We start from the raw sequence: 15,549 nt of genomic DNA on the forward strand, positions 1-15,549 counted from the left end.
AATATTTGGCATACATTCAGTCCTCACAATGATATATCCAAAATTTATTTTCCACACTCCTTTTCCACTACCGGCCTTCACAGACTTTGCATTTGTAAGCAACTCATTACCACCCCAGAAAAGCCCCGCGGTTTCCCTCTGCTCAGCCTTGGACATGCTGTCTACTCTCCTTCAATGTCTTGTTGGGTCTCACACACCTGTGCCCTGGACAAACCCCCCCTAGTCTCCAAAATAGGGTCTAAATACTACATGTCTTGTTTATTCCCGAGTTTCCTGTGGCTGCTGTAACAAATTGCCACAAACTTGAAACTTCAGAAATTTCTTTTCTCACAGATCTGGAGGTGAGAAGTCTGAAATCAAGGTGTCGGCAGAGCTGGGCTCCCTCCAGAGAATCTAGGGAAGATTCCATTCCTTCCCTCACCCAACTTCTGGTGGCTGTCAGCATTCCTTGCCTTGTGGCCTGTGTTAGTCAGGCTTCTCCAGAGAAATGAAAACCAATAGGATGGAAATATCCATAGATACAGACAGGCATAATCTTACATGTCTACGTATTTCTATGTATTTCTCTCTCTATCTATCTAGATCTGCCAATCTCTCTCTCTACATATATCGAGAGGTTTCTTTTAAGGAATTGGTTCAAGAGGGTATGGAGAATGGCCAAGTCCAAAATCTCCAGGGATGGGCAGGCAGGCCAGAGACCCAGAGAAGAATTGCCACAGAGTCTGAAGGCTGTTGGCTGGTGGAACTCTTCTCTCTTGCTCGGGAGAGGTCAACCTTTTGTTTTATTCAGCATTTAAGTGATTGGATGAGGCCCACTCACATGATGGAAGGTATCCTGCTTTACTTAAAGTCCACTGATTTAAATGTTAATGCCATCCAGGGACAGCTGGGTGGCTCAGTCTAAGGTCCCACTCTTGATTTCTGGCTTAGGTCATGATCTCAAGGTCATGAGATCAAGCCCCCCCGCCCCCCACCGCCACCATGCTCAGTGGGGAGTCTGCTTGAGACTCTCTCTCTCCCTCTTCTTCTGCACACCACCCCGTCTCAAGCGTGTGCATGCGCTCTCTCAATAAATAAATAAACAAATAAACAAATGTTAATACCATCCCAAAACACCCTCACAGAAATACTCAGAATAATGTTTGAAGAAATCCGAGTACTGTGGACCAGCCAAGTTAAACATAAAATTAACCATCAACTGGCCCCAGCTCCAATCTCTGCCTTTTGAAAAAAAACTATTTTAGGTATTTATTTGAGAGAGAGAGCGCGAGGAGGGGGAGGGACAGAGGGAGAAGCAGACTCCCCGCTGAGCAGGGAGCCTGATGAAGGGCTCCATCCCGGGAGTCTGGGATCATGACCTGAACCAAAGGCAGAGGCTTCAGTGACTGAGCCACACGTGCCCCAATCTCTGTCTCCTTAATCACATTTTTCCTCTTCTGCGCATGTGTCTTCTCCTCTGAGTGTCTGTCTTGTAAGTATACACGTGATTGCATTTAGATCCCACCTAGATAATCTAAGATAAACTTCACATTGCAAGATCCTGAACTTACTTATATTTGCAAGGACCTTATTTCCAATAGGGTAACATTTGCCCTTTCCCCATATAAAGTGATATTTGCAGTGCCCAGGGCTTAGGATGTAGACATACCATCTTGGGAGCCATCATTCAACTCTCTATATTCCCCCATCCAAAAGTAATGTCCCCTTCTTCTAAAGTTGCATACAACATGCTGTATGTATTTGGGGTTGTATCATTTCGCACATTCAAAAAGACGCGTCAGTCACCCTACTCCATAGCAGGCACTGTGCCAACTGGGGTCACAAAGAAGATTCACCACAAGCTCACTACCTAGGGAAAATATATATGTAAAGAAATACTCCTGGTGATGGACATTAAGGAGGGTACGTGATATGATGAGCACTGGGTGTTACATGCGACTCATGAATTACTGAACTCTACATCTGAAACATGATGTACTATATGTTAGCTAATTGAATTTAAACATTTTTTAAAAAGAAATTATATATATATATATAAAATGAAAATTATACCAGATATCCCTCTTTGCTCTCAAATCACCTTGCACTTACTCCCATGATAGCATTTGAAACATCAGTTGTAGTCAGCTGTTTCCGTGGCTATATCCCTCACTAGACTCTAAGTTCCATGTTTTCTTAAACTTCTGTGTCCCTAATGCCTAAAACGGAAGCCTAGTCTAGGGTAAATCTTCAGTGATGCATGTTGAATTAATGAAACAATCATTAAGCTCCCACTAAATGCCAGGCACTTTTCTGGATGCTACATTATACCCCATAGCAGAATTACAATCATTCAAAAATCCCTATCCTAATGAAGATCTGCTAAACCCTCCTGGATGGATGAACACATGCATGACTTAATTAACGACTAAACAATGTGCTTAGGAAGACAAGAAAAGAAACAACTCTTTTGAGGGAGGAGATAAAGTAAGTGCTGAGTCTGATTCTTGAAAGGAGTTCAGAGGTGAGGTGAAAGCAGAAGAAAGCCCTCAGAGGGCCTGAATGATACGATCATACCTGACTGATCTGTCATAACCTTCATGGTCCCTGAGCAAAGAGGGTGTGTTTTGTTGCTGTTGCTTTGTTTTTCACACTCCCATCACTTTTATGTTTAGCCCAATGTCTTGAACAGAGAATATTCTCAAACCACAGCAACTGTCTAGACTATTGTGCTATTCCTTATGGTAGACACTAGCCCCGGATGGCTGTTTAAATTTTACTTAATTAAATGAAGTGAAAACGTCAGTTCCTTAGTGGCATGAGCTGCATTTCTCTTGCTTCAGAGCTACATGTGGCTAGTGCCCACTGTAATGGAGCTCGTAGGTGATGGATATAACATGCCTTGCAGAAAGTTCTCCTGGGCAATACGGGTCTACGGTGACGGGATGAAATTGTGACAATGTCTTAAAATGTTAGGACTGAAAGATTCCTTACATCTCATGAATCCAATTTCCTCTTTTTACATCTGGAGACACCAAGACCCAGACAGGCAGAGTAACTGCAGAATTTTCATAGTGAGTTGGTTCTGGATGTGTTGATATCCCATGGATTGGAGTCTTTCCTCTGTGCCTCATTTATGCTGAATTAGACTACACCTGGTTTTACTCTAACAATTTCCAAGAGGAGAACTTTTATTGTGAAGTATTCTTTATAGAAAAATTCACTAAGGTCTTTCTGGGCCAATGTGGGTGAGAAATTTACAAGACAGTTTCAGACCAATGTGGAGGCTTGGTTAGATCAAGGAATGGGTTTAGTCCTGTCACCTGCTGAAAACCAACACTCCAACCAAGAGTGACAGTGACTAATCATCAGAGATGTGGGAAGAACACTGGGCAAGTGGGGAAGGGGCAGTGAATTACAGCAGAAAGTCTCACCTTAGAAAGGCTTGAGCTCAAATTCCATTTCTCCTCTTTATTTACACCGTGACCTTGGTAGATTGCCTTTCTACATCGAGATTGTGCCGTTATCTGCAAAATAAAATAACACCACCAACATCCTTCAGTGGTTTTGTGCATTTACTATTGATTACTGCTTAGTCTGTTCTGGCTTCCATAACAAAATATCACAAACTGGGTAGCTTCTAGCAAAGAGAAATGTACAGCCCACAGCTCTGGAGGCTGGATGTCTCCAAGGTGGCAGCATGGTTGCTTTCAGGTCGGGACTGTCTTCCTGCTTCACAGCTGGTGCTCTCTTGCTGTGTCTCCCATGGTGGAACCTCTTTTATGAGGTCCTAATCCCATCCATGAGGGCTCCACCTTCAGGGTCTAAGCACTTCCCAAAGTCCCAACCTCTTAATACTATTGTCTTGAGGGTTAGGAATCAACATATGAATTTGGGGGGGGACACAAACTTTCAAATCATGACATTACATAGCCATGAAGAAGGAGGAGGAGGAGGAGGAAGCCAACTATTAGAAAAGCAGATACAGGCATAATAATAATAATAAAGGCAAATACTTACAGAAAGCTCATCACGCACCAAGCATTGAACTAAGTATGTTGGGTGTATTAATCCCTTTAATGCGTACAACAGGCTTATGAGAATGGTACTCATGTTATCCCTGTTTCACACATGCAGCAACTGAGGCCCAGAGTGACTTAAGATCATCGCCGGGAAATACATAGATAGAATCAAGCCCAGACCCTCAGCCGTGGAAAGTATGCTGCCAACCCCTCTGATTCCAAACGGGAGAGGCCCTGCCTCCCTCCAGCACGGGGCACTTCTAGAGCTCTCCGCTCAGCAGGAGCCTATGAATGAGTCTTTGTTGGATGAACACCCTGGAACTTAGAAATTAAGCTGGAAAAGCTGAAACCCGGAGTGCTACAGGACTTGGGTTCCAGCCTAATGTGATGGTTCAGACCACCTGGTTCCCTACGGGCTGCCTCTGGATCTCTCTCCGATGCTGATCGGCATTTTCTGTTTAGACTCTCGCCAGGGCAGCCCCGCCACTTGGTTGAGCTAAAATGCAAACAGCCCCAGTTTGGGCTTGTTTCAGTCCTCCTGGGCGAGTTCCTGTTTTCAAAGCTTCGTAGGTAGCTGAAACGCAAACATCCTACCTAATAATTTTAACTTCGCAAAAAGCATCTCCGAAGGAAAACTGCCCACATCCAGTTTTCATTTGTCCGTTCAGGTAATAAATATTGATGGCAGGTTACATGCGCCAAGAACTGTGCACCCAGAAACGTTACAGACCAGTCCCTTCTGGACAAAGCCCAGACACATAAACAGAAAATCAACTCAAGCCTTTTAAATTTTGTGAGAAAAGCCTAGACAGGGACTAGAAGGAATGCAAAGGAGGGAGTGGCCCATCCTTTCTCAGAGGCCGAGAAACATGTAATTGGCTCCCCAACTAGTTACCTGGCAGATGTCGTCCCCACCACTTCTCTGGAAGACCCGCATAAGGTCTCATTGAGGAAAGTTCGCCCCTGGCTTTTCTGAGATGGTGCGTGTTCTTCTCAAGCCTCTACTTTGAGAAACATGAATGAACACTTGCATCGGTTAGGGTCTGGCTACCTGCCCTATTTGGCTTAACCGAAATTTTGAAGCAAATTCTGAGGGGTGGGTTATTTTTTCCAATTCCTTAATTAAACAACTGGTAAGTTCCATGAGATTCATTCATCTTTGTATCTTTTCAAGTGACTTTCACTGAAAGGGCCACTATGTTGAAGCCACCACTTTTCTTTAAATAATATTTCTACTGTCTACTCTAGCTGTTTATTTTTATAGTTCTGTGTATTTGACCTAAAGCTTTTAACCTTGTGTGTGTGCCCTGAAATGACTTTATTGCAAAAGGGTTTGGCTTCTAAATCTAAATAATAAATAATATTTAGCCATAACAGAAGGGAAAGAAATATCAGGACTGCCTGTTCTCTCCAAAATTGTAATCATAAAAATGAAAAAGTGTGATAGGGCTCACGTAAATGAGTGGCCACGGGGGACAGCCACAAGACACTAAAGCCCTGAAAAGAATCGAGGGAAATAATGCCTGTGAAGTATGCAAACTATGTCAGGAACTCCCGTTGGTGCTTTTCGGATATAAATCTTAGGAGAACAAACGCTAGGAGAGCGGAGGAAAGTCAGGCTCCGAGATGTGAAGAGGGTCCCTAATGTTACCTAGTAGGCAGGTCATAGGGCTGGTAGGGGAACATGACCGCCTTATTTCGTAGCTTTCACTTGTTCCATTTTGCCACCTGGCTTCATTATTAAAAGCCATTTCTTATTACGGAACCGGTCCAAATGCGTGTGTCAGGAATTTAGATTAAGGAATTCAGAGACTCATAAGCTATGAAGAGTTCATGGCATTCATTAGTACCCAGTCTGTTCCCACTGTGGAATTCCCTTCTATTACTTACTTTTTCCTTGACGAACCGCATCTTTCCAAATATATTGTCTCCTGGCTTCCACTTCTTGCAATACTAGAACAGACCAACATCCCTGCTGTGCAAAACTAGAAAAGCCAGATCAGAAAACCATCCAGTAATTACTGAGGCAACCAATATCTGAGGAGTTGAAACCAGGGAATGGAAGGGATCTCCCCAGAATACTATGATGGATTTGCTGTCATCAGAGTCCTGCCTGCCCCAGCGTGCCCACTGCCGATCTCACTCTGCTGCCCATCACGGGAGTTTCAAGCCTCCCCACCCCTTCTGGCTTCACACCATCCCCTGGCCTCCGCAGTTTCTGCGTCATAACTCTTGCCCAAAAGAGCCTCGCATATCAGCATTCCCTGCTGTCAGTTCTCATCTGGAGAGCACGCCCGCCACACAGCTCTGCGTGGATGCTGGTCCCTCCCCTCCACCCACCCCATTACTCTCTTCTGTCCCTTCTTGGTGCAGGGACATAGTCAGGTGATGATGTCTCTGGTCCTGTCTTTGTCAGCTCTGGGGTCATAGCAAAATACTGCAGGCTGGGGCTTGAACAACAGGTGTTTATTTTCTCACCCTTCTACATTCTGGAAATCCATGGTCAAGATGCAAGCAAATTTGGTTCCTTGTGAGAGCCCTCTTCTTGGCTTACAGACCGTGGCTTCTTGCTGTGTCCTCACATGGCCATTCCTCGCCCGTGCGTGCAGAGAAAAGGTTTAGCGCCCCTTCCTCTTCTTATAAGACCCTAGTCCTGTCACATTAGGGCCTCACCCTCATGACCTCATCTGACCTTTCTTAACTCCTTAAAGGCCCTACCTCTCAATTCAGCCACATTGGGCATTCAGGCCTCAACATATGAATTTGGAGGGGGGGGGCACATAATTCAGTCTCTAGAAGATACAGATAGAATAAATTCATTCCTTTAGCTTTCTTACCTCTTTCTTAATAATATTCTTCTAAGCCAGTTCCAGCATTTTTACTTTATTTGCTCTAGTGACTGAATAAAAGAAGGAATAACTTCAGAGTCACCAAATCTCACTCCACTTAAGAAATGAGGAAGAATGGGGGCACTCGGGGGACTCAGTCGGTGAAGTGTCTGCCTTCAGCTCAGGTCATGTTCCCAGGGTCCTGAGATGGAGTCCCGAGTCGAGCTCCCTGCTCAGCGGGGAGCCTGCTTCTCCCTCTCCCTCTGTTGCTCCTCCTGCTTGTGCATTCTTTCTCTCTCTCTCTGTCAAATAAATAAATAAAATATTTTAAAAAAAGAAATGAGGGAGAATGGTTATAGGAAAATAAAAAGATGTTGTGTCTCAGATTAATTGTTTTCATTCATTTCCAGAAATTTTATTAGTCAGTAATTTGCTAAAGCAGATGTTCACCCTGAGATAGCTAAACACATTCAGCTGATACGTTTCAAACCAAAAGTGATAAAAATCGATGATAGTAATAGTGTTTAATATTTATAGTTATTGAGACCCTATCAGGGGTTAGGTACCTGTTGCCATGTCCTTTGTTTCTGTTATTTTTAATTCTCAAAACAACTCTGTAAGATAGACACGTGTTTTCCCATTTTACGTACTGTAGATAAAGACCTTTGGGGTCAGCGTTGAGTGATGTGTCCTAATTCACACAGCAGATAAACAGCTGACCGCCACGATTTGAACCACTTTTGTTTGATTCCCAAACTAATAAGCTTTCCACAGAAGGGGACCTCCAGAAGCTGGTACAATAACTGTTGGGCTTTATCAAATACCAAAAATGGTTTGCAAACCTCTCTGTCAATGTCTTACAAATGCCTGCGGGGCCAGGAAACCTACCATAGGAAACTCCAGTCATATTCGACCCCTTTTTTTTTTTTTTTAAAGATTTTTTAATTTCTTTATTCGACAGAGATAGAGACAGCCAGCGAGAGAGGGAACACAAGCAGGGGGAGTGGGAGAGGAAGAAGCAGGCTCATAGCAGGAGCCTGATGTGGGACTCGATCCCATAACGCAGGGATCACACCCTGAGCCGAAGGCAGACGCTTAACTGCTGTGCCACCCAGGCGCCCCTCGACCCCTTTATACAAAGAAGGCAACTAAGGTCCAGAGAACAGGGCTGTATTACGACTTTCTTGGACCCTAGGCACTTTGGCCTTCATGGGCTTCTTCATCTATAAGAAATTATTTAAAATTATTATTTTACACTGTATACTTTTCAAAACAAATATTATATATTAGAACATTTTCTTTGACCTAAAAGTTCTTTTTTCTCCTTCTGATTTTTTAAAAAGAAATCAAAACATTTTGTGGCCCCTTGAAGGCTCAGCCCTGTGCTTTCTATACTTAATGGATAATTTGGCCCTGCCAGAGAGATAAAGCAATTTTTTTATTACTTTCTAGGTTCTCAATACCTGTATGTTTTATAAAATGAGATATTATACATATTATATGTATTATATATATATCTTAATATATGATTATGTTCTATAATTATAACATCATATACATTTATATTCTATGTAATAGGATATAGGATATAATTATTATATTGTAATATATATAATGAGATTTATCATAAGGAATTAGCTCACACGATTCTGGAGGCTGAGAAGTCCCATCATCTGCCACCTGCCAGCCAGAGGGCCAGGAGAGCTGGTGCAGTTCAAAAACCTGGGAGCAGGAAAGCCAATGGTATAGATTCGAGTCCTGAGAACCAGGAGCACTTAGGGCAGGAAAAGATTGACGTCACAGCTCAGAAGTCAGGCAGAAAGCAATTTCAACCTTCATCTACCTTTTTGTCCTATTCAGGCCCTACGGGGACTAGATTTACCCCGCTGACCCTGGGGGGCCCAGTGCTTTACTCAGGCCACCAATAAGTGCTAGTCTTCTCCTGAATGAGCCTCCAGACACACGCAGAAATAATGTTTAACCAGCTACCTGGGCATCCCACAACCTGGTCAGGTCGGCAGATGAAATTACCCATCCCAAGGACCGTCATTCTTCTATGTTGTAGATGCCATCAATGCTTAGCAAAGCACGCAGGACGTATTCTTTCTGTGCTTTTTTTTTATTATTATTATTTTGTGTTCTCTATTTGCTTCTATTCTTTTACACATAGATTTTAAAGTGCCAAAAACAAACAGAATAATTGTTTTCCCTGTGAATCTGAACGGCTTCATCGAACAAAGAAAGGAAAGGCTACATGGAGGAAGAAGGCGAGGCTGGGGGGAGGCAGGGACCCGCGTGGTTCGTGTGGTGTCACTGGGTCTGTGTAAATGGTCTCCACGTTCCTCTTAAATCCTTTCTCTTTAAGATGTAGTTAATTAGAACCATCTGCTAGCCACTCTTGGTTAGCTGAGGCTAATCCCTGTTTACTGTAAATGTCTAAATGTGTAAGGAAACCTAAGGGTGGAGGGTTGCTAGTGGGGGAAAAAAAAAACAAAATGCTTCTCAAAGAACCAAGGAAGCCTTATAATCACGGGTGTCCTCCTGGAAGTGAAGCATCATGGTGCTTAATCCCGCTAATGCCAGGGTGTTGGTTCATACGAGTGGCTGCCACATGTTCTAGAAAATCGTGGTTGTATTTCTGCTGTGGATATGTTACCAGCAAGTCCGGATGGTCCTGTCTGCAAGTCCAGAGACCCCCTGTGACAGAACAGGCCCCCAGACCTCCCTGCACCTGCAGAGGGAGCCACGCTGGCCTCGTTGGGAAGGCGAACATGCCTGGGGCTGCCTGGCTGCATTTGCAGCAGGAACCCAGTGCCCTTCTTTGTCCCCCATTCAGTGCCAGGCACACATGTCACCTCAACGTGGTATCCCACCCTTTCATTCCTTGTTGCACATGTGCGGGGTCCTTTTTCAGCAGGGAGGGGACCGAAAACAAATGTCCAGTCAAAATCCAACATGAAACAAACAGATTCCAAATCACACATGGCCTCAACTGCTTTTGCAGCTGTCTCAGTAGAATTCTTCCCCACTGACACCAATAGCTTCCTTCTGTCCCTAACCTGCTTAACATTAAATCCTCCCTTCTAGCTCAAATAACTCCACAGCCTGTGACTCCCCTGCCACCCGGCTTATCCCCACCCTCTCGTTAATCCTCCTTTCTTCTGTGGAAAAACTCAGGACGAGTTCAGTGTTTCAAAAGTTCTGTTGTTTCTCTTGGGCCCTCACGCTCACCTCCCTTGTCAATGAAAACCTCATTGTGTAAGGAACATGAAACAGCAGAGGGACATCTGACTCAGTGAAAAAAAGAGCTTTGATTAGAGGCCAAGATGGGTTCACCTGCTGTTCTTTCCACTAGCTGTCTCTGTGACTTTGGGCAAAGGATTCCCTGAAGTTGTGCAGTGCACAACCTATATCTCCATATTCCGTGTCTCTGAGTCATGGTCTCACATCCATGAAATGGGGGTGATACTACCTTTCTCATATGATTATGGAGAAGACACACCTAATGTGACAATGAATTAGTAATAGTAAGGCAAAGACGCCATTGACATCACCGCCGGAGTTGTTAGCTATGTTCACAGAAGTTCCAATGAGATAGGTAGCTTTCCTTTGAAAACTTGTTTTGTTTTGTGTTTCCTAAAGACATGAACACATAGTGCAGAAACGCAAAGACATCATCAATCCGGGGCGCCTGGGTGGTGCAGTTGTTAAGCCTCTGCCTTCAGCTCAGGGCATAATCCCAGCTTTCTGGGATTGAGCCCCACATCAGGCTCCTCTGCTAGGAGCCTGCTTCTTCCTCTCCCGCTCCACCTGCTTGTGTTCCCTCTCTCGCTGGCTGTCTCTCTCTATCAAATACATAAATAAAATATTAAAAAAAAAAGACAGCATCGATCCAACATCCTTATTATTTGTCCTGAATTAAGTGGCTTAGTAAAGAAACTTAATGACTTTCTGAGTAACTTGGCTGGATTTTGTTGCAATTAATTGATTCACTAGGTCTAATCTTAATATCTCTATTACCCAAGGCTTGGTTCAGATGATAAGAGGCGGACTTTATTTGAATGCAGGGCAGCCGCCATACTCTCCCACTGCAGAGAGAGAAGCAGTGGGCACATGTAGGAGGGGTCGTTGTTCCCTGAACAAACTCTTCAAAACTCACTGTTTTGCAACACATTTTTAAGGTTGCAATTGACATGAAGAAATCTCAGTCCATGATGACAAACTATGAGAAGTTGTATGCGATGCGTAACTGGAACGTTGAATGTTAGATTCTGAGAAGCATGGAAATGGCCAGCCAGATGCAGCACCTTCTGGAGGTCTGCTCTGTCACCAAGCACAGATTCAGGGCTCCGATGTCAGAACAGCCTCAGCCTCTGAACCTCCCCGTGAGCACGTTTCAAGTTGGTTGTAATTGGGACACATCAGTATGCATCTCCCTTCTTTCCTTTCCAGGAGACTTCTCCATCTGCTTTGCAAACATGAAGAGTTTAGTTTTCCTAGTGGGTTCACCCTTCATTTGTCCTGATGTGTCTCTTCGTGTGGAAAACTCAGTATGGCATGTTTTGGACTTACGCCCTTCTCTCTGCCACGACGCCCCTGGGAGCAGCTTACCACGTTCCCTGCACAATGTAAAAGAGCCCCAAAAATGTTAGTTATTAGTTTCCAACATTATCAAGTGTCCTGAGAAAGCAAGGAGAAGCCACAATGCCTTTAATGACTTGGCTTCAAAAGTCACACACTGTCGCCTCCACAAAACACTGTTGGTCAGACAGCCAGCTTTGACTTGGTGCATGAGGAGAGGACACAGGGTGTGAACAATAGGAGGCGAGGATCACTGGAAACTGGCTACGACATATATCGTCACACATTTTTACATTGGCATCTAAAATATTTTTCATAAGTTCAGATAGTTGTAAATGTTATCCTTATGTATCATATATTATCCAAACATATAGTTCTGTTAATATATATTGTGGGGGGCGCCTGGGTGGCACAGCAGTTAAGCGTCTGCCTTCGGCTCAGGGTGTGAATCCCGGCATTATGGGATCGAGCCCCACGTCAGGCTACTTTGCTATGAGCCTGCTTCTTCCTCTCCCACTCCCCCTGCTTGTGTTCCCTCTCTCGCTGGCTGTCTCTATCTCTGTCGAATAAATAAATAAAATCTTTAAATATATATATATATAGTGGAAATATATATGTATACACACACATATATATATATTTTTAAGATTTTATTTTTAAGTAACCTCTACACCCAACCTGGGGCTAGAACTCACAACCCTGAGATCAAGAGTCATACGTTCCACCAACTGAGCCAGCCGGGCGCCCTGTATATCTTGTTCCGTTCTATGTGGCCTCTGTTTCTCATATCACCTCATGGTCCAAAATGGCGGCTCCAACTTTAGCCTTCGCTTTCACATTCCAGCCAGCGGGAAAGAGTNTATGAGCCTGCTTCTTCCTCTCCCACTCCCCCTGCTTGTGTTCCCTCTCTCGCTGGCTGTCTCTATCTCTGTCGAATAAATAAATAAAATCTTCAAATATATATATATATATAGTGGAAATATACATGTATACACACACACATATATATATATTTTTAAGATTTTATTTTTAAGTAATCTCTACACTCAATGTGGGGCTCAAACTCACAACCCAGAGATAAAGAGTCGCATGCTTTCCCAATTGAGCCAGCTAGGCGTCCCTGTGTGTGTGTGTGTGGGGGTGGAATATATATATATATATACACACACACACACACACGCACATATATATTTAAGATTTTACTTATTTATTTGGGAGAGAAAGAGAAAGTGCATGGGAGGAGGAGCAGAGGGAGAGGGACAAGCAGACTCCACACTGAGTGCAGGGCCCGACAGAGAACTCGATCCCACTACGCTGAGATCATGACTTGAGCCGAAATCAAGAATCAGGCACTTAACCAACTGAGCCACCCAGGCGCCCCTGTGGAAATGTAAATATATTTTAAAGAAAACCTTGGATCTGTCGATGTAGCTCACTCGATCCCTGGACGATGTCCACCATAATACCAATGGGAAAAGAAATTTGACCTCATTTTAAAACGTCAAATAAAAATGGTCTGTCAAAACATACTTCCCAATTCCCACTCTAACAAAGATAAAGAGAGAGATGCAGGGAGAGGGAGAGAGGAAGATGGCCATGCAGCCTTCCTGGGAGCTTGTCACGTAGACTCAGCAAGGCTTTGGTGTTTCTTGTGGGCGCTCTCTGCTTTGCACTCACGTGGCGCTCCCCTCAGAGAGATGCATTTTCAAATTATGGCTTTTTTTAAGTCTGTAATATCTTTACATTTTGTGACAAGACACCACAAAACGATTCCAAATGGCCATATCTCAGGTGCAGGAGAAAGACGATCATAGAAGGCAGGTGGGAGAGGAGACGGGATAGGCCCCAGAAACGCCTTACGCAGATGAGTTTTAGGGGTTGTACACATGCAGGCTGTGGATCTGAACATTATTGGCTGAAAGCTGCCCTCACCCTGAGAGCCAGGGAAGGGGTCAGTGGCACACGACCCCCGGTGTGAACAGCCGCGCTTCCCACCCCACAGCGCAGCTCTGAGTATAGTGCAGAGACCATGTAAATGGGCTCTCTGAGTGCCCCTCAGAGAGTGCAAGGAAGGGCTTCTTTACCCTGGGATGGCACGTTCTTCATGGCAGGAACCAAGTCTTCCTGCTGGCTCACAGCAGACCGTTAATGGGAGCCGGGTGGCCCAATGCTGCCACTCCTTCCCCTATCCTCCCACACATCCATGCAGACATCCCTGACGGATCGTGACACACTTTTCAACAGAGCTGATGTGCAGCCTCAGAATCCTTTTCAACACAACCTGGGGAGGCTGTCCCAAACTATCACATTTAGCACTCTGAGATTACCCAAGTGACTGGCACCAACCACCCCCCAATACCCACACGCCCAGCAGAAGCCACAGGGCACACGTTGCCGGTCCCAACTGCCCCGTTTGCCTTCCTGGGAAACCCTGCACCCGATAAAATATTGCCTTGAAACGACCCTTGACTTTAGGACTTTCTCCAGCCAGTAGAGTGGAGGGAAAGTGACCCTGTGACTAATGAGCACTTGAAGAAACTCAGAGAAGAAAGGGAAGAAATGGGAGCACTTTCCTCTTCTGCAACAGGGAGTAGGTTGTGAAAGTGCTTGGTGTTTTTAACCTCTTGAGTTTCCCCCAGGCATCCATGGCTCTCTTGAAGGACGGAAGCAGAGGATAGGTTTGTGGCAAACAGGATCGAGTGCAGAGGGGGAGGCCAGACGGGAGTGTCTGTTGGCGGACTTCTGTGTATCAGCTGGTTTATCAGCGGGCGAAGTGGGCTTTCTGTTTCGAGCCTGGTTTGTCTGTCTGCCTCCCCATCTCTAGCACAGAGACAGCGTGGCCGGGATGTTGCTTCCGGAGAAGGAGTCATCTGTATGCTGAGATGCTGGGGATCTCAAAGAGGTTCAGCAGAAGCCCCCGACCCCCCACTACCAGCATGGGTTGCCAGACTCCTGAGGATCTCAGCACGGCATCGTTTAACCTACTTGTTACTAAATCGGCAGCAACAGTTTTCATTGGCTGTGTGTGTTATATGCCTGCATGCTACAGAGCAGGTAATTATTATAAGTGAGGCAAGATTCACACTGAGAACTACAAAAAAAGACTTATTTCTCAAGTCGAGCTGTGCACACAACGTGCGTTTGCTTCGGAATGCAGATGCACTATGGCTCCGTCCTCTGCTCACTGTTCAAGGACATAAAGGGACAATCCTAGAGCGTGAGTTTCCTCATCCATAAAGCAAGAGCTGTGAGGTCATACTGGGGTCTCTGGGATCCCTTGTCCCTCCTCCAAGTTCCGATTCTCTTATATTCTACATCGAAGTGAAAATTCCCAATGTCGCTTATCAATGGAATTGTTAACCAGCCTTTTTAAAGCCTTCGAGGCCAGGTTATCATGTCAGTACTGCTCAGAATTTGTCAGGAGCGCTCACATAGCCTAGAGTGGAGGGCAGAGTAGGTGTGAAATAAATAGCTGTTGAATGAATGAACACAGCCCTGGAGGTGATTAAGGCAGCGCTAGACCAGGACACAGTATCTGGGCAGGATTTAGACCCTGGGCCGTGAGTCATGCAAGTGGCGCTTCTTGCCAGCAATGTCCCAGTCATTAACAGAAGACAAATCCAAGCAGTGACATGACTCTTGTGACCTGGTCCTTCTAGAAATATCAGCCAGGCCATTTCCTCAAGTCACATGGTAGGCCCTGGGACTGGACTCCTTTCACATCCTTAGGAATGCGAGCTCTTGTCTTCCCAGGGACCCTCAAATACACACCCCATTGCTAATGTCCTCTGGGGAGCGGCTATGGGAACCTCAGTCCTTACAGGAAGGAAGAAGGTTCAGGGAAGGCCATGACCCACAGTTATTTTAAGCCTGAGTCCTCTCAGTTCAAGCAGAGGTCACACTTCTTTCTTGAAGGCAGAGGAGTCCCAAAGCTGGCATGGGTTTAATCAAAAGGATGCCAGCTTGGGATTTGGTAAAGGTGGCCTTCCCTCCACTTCTATTCCATTTATGTCCTAGAGCTTCTCTGAGCCTTGGCCTTTCAATCTTTAAAATTCATCTATTCAGAAGCTAAGAGGAACCTCCTACTTGCTGGGAGCAGTTCTAGATGCCGAAGATAAGGTTATTAAAAAAAAAAAAAG

This window comes from Ailuropoda melanoleuca, chromosome 4, assembly GCF_002007445.2.
Source record: "Ailuropoda melanoleuca isolate Jingjing chromosome 4, ASM200744v2, whole genome shotgun sequence".
NCBI lineage: Eukaryota > Metazoa > Chordata > Mammalia > Carnivora > Ursidae > Ailuropoda > Ailuropoda melanoleuca.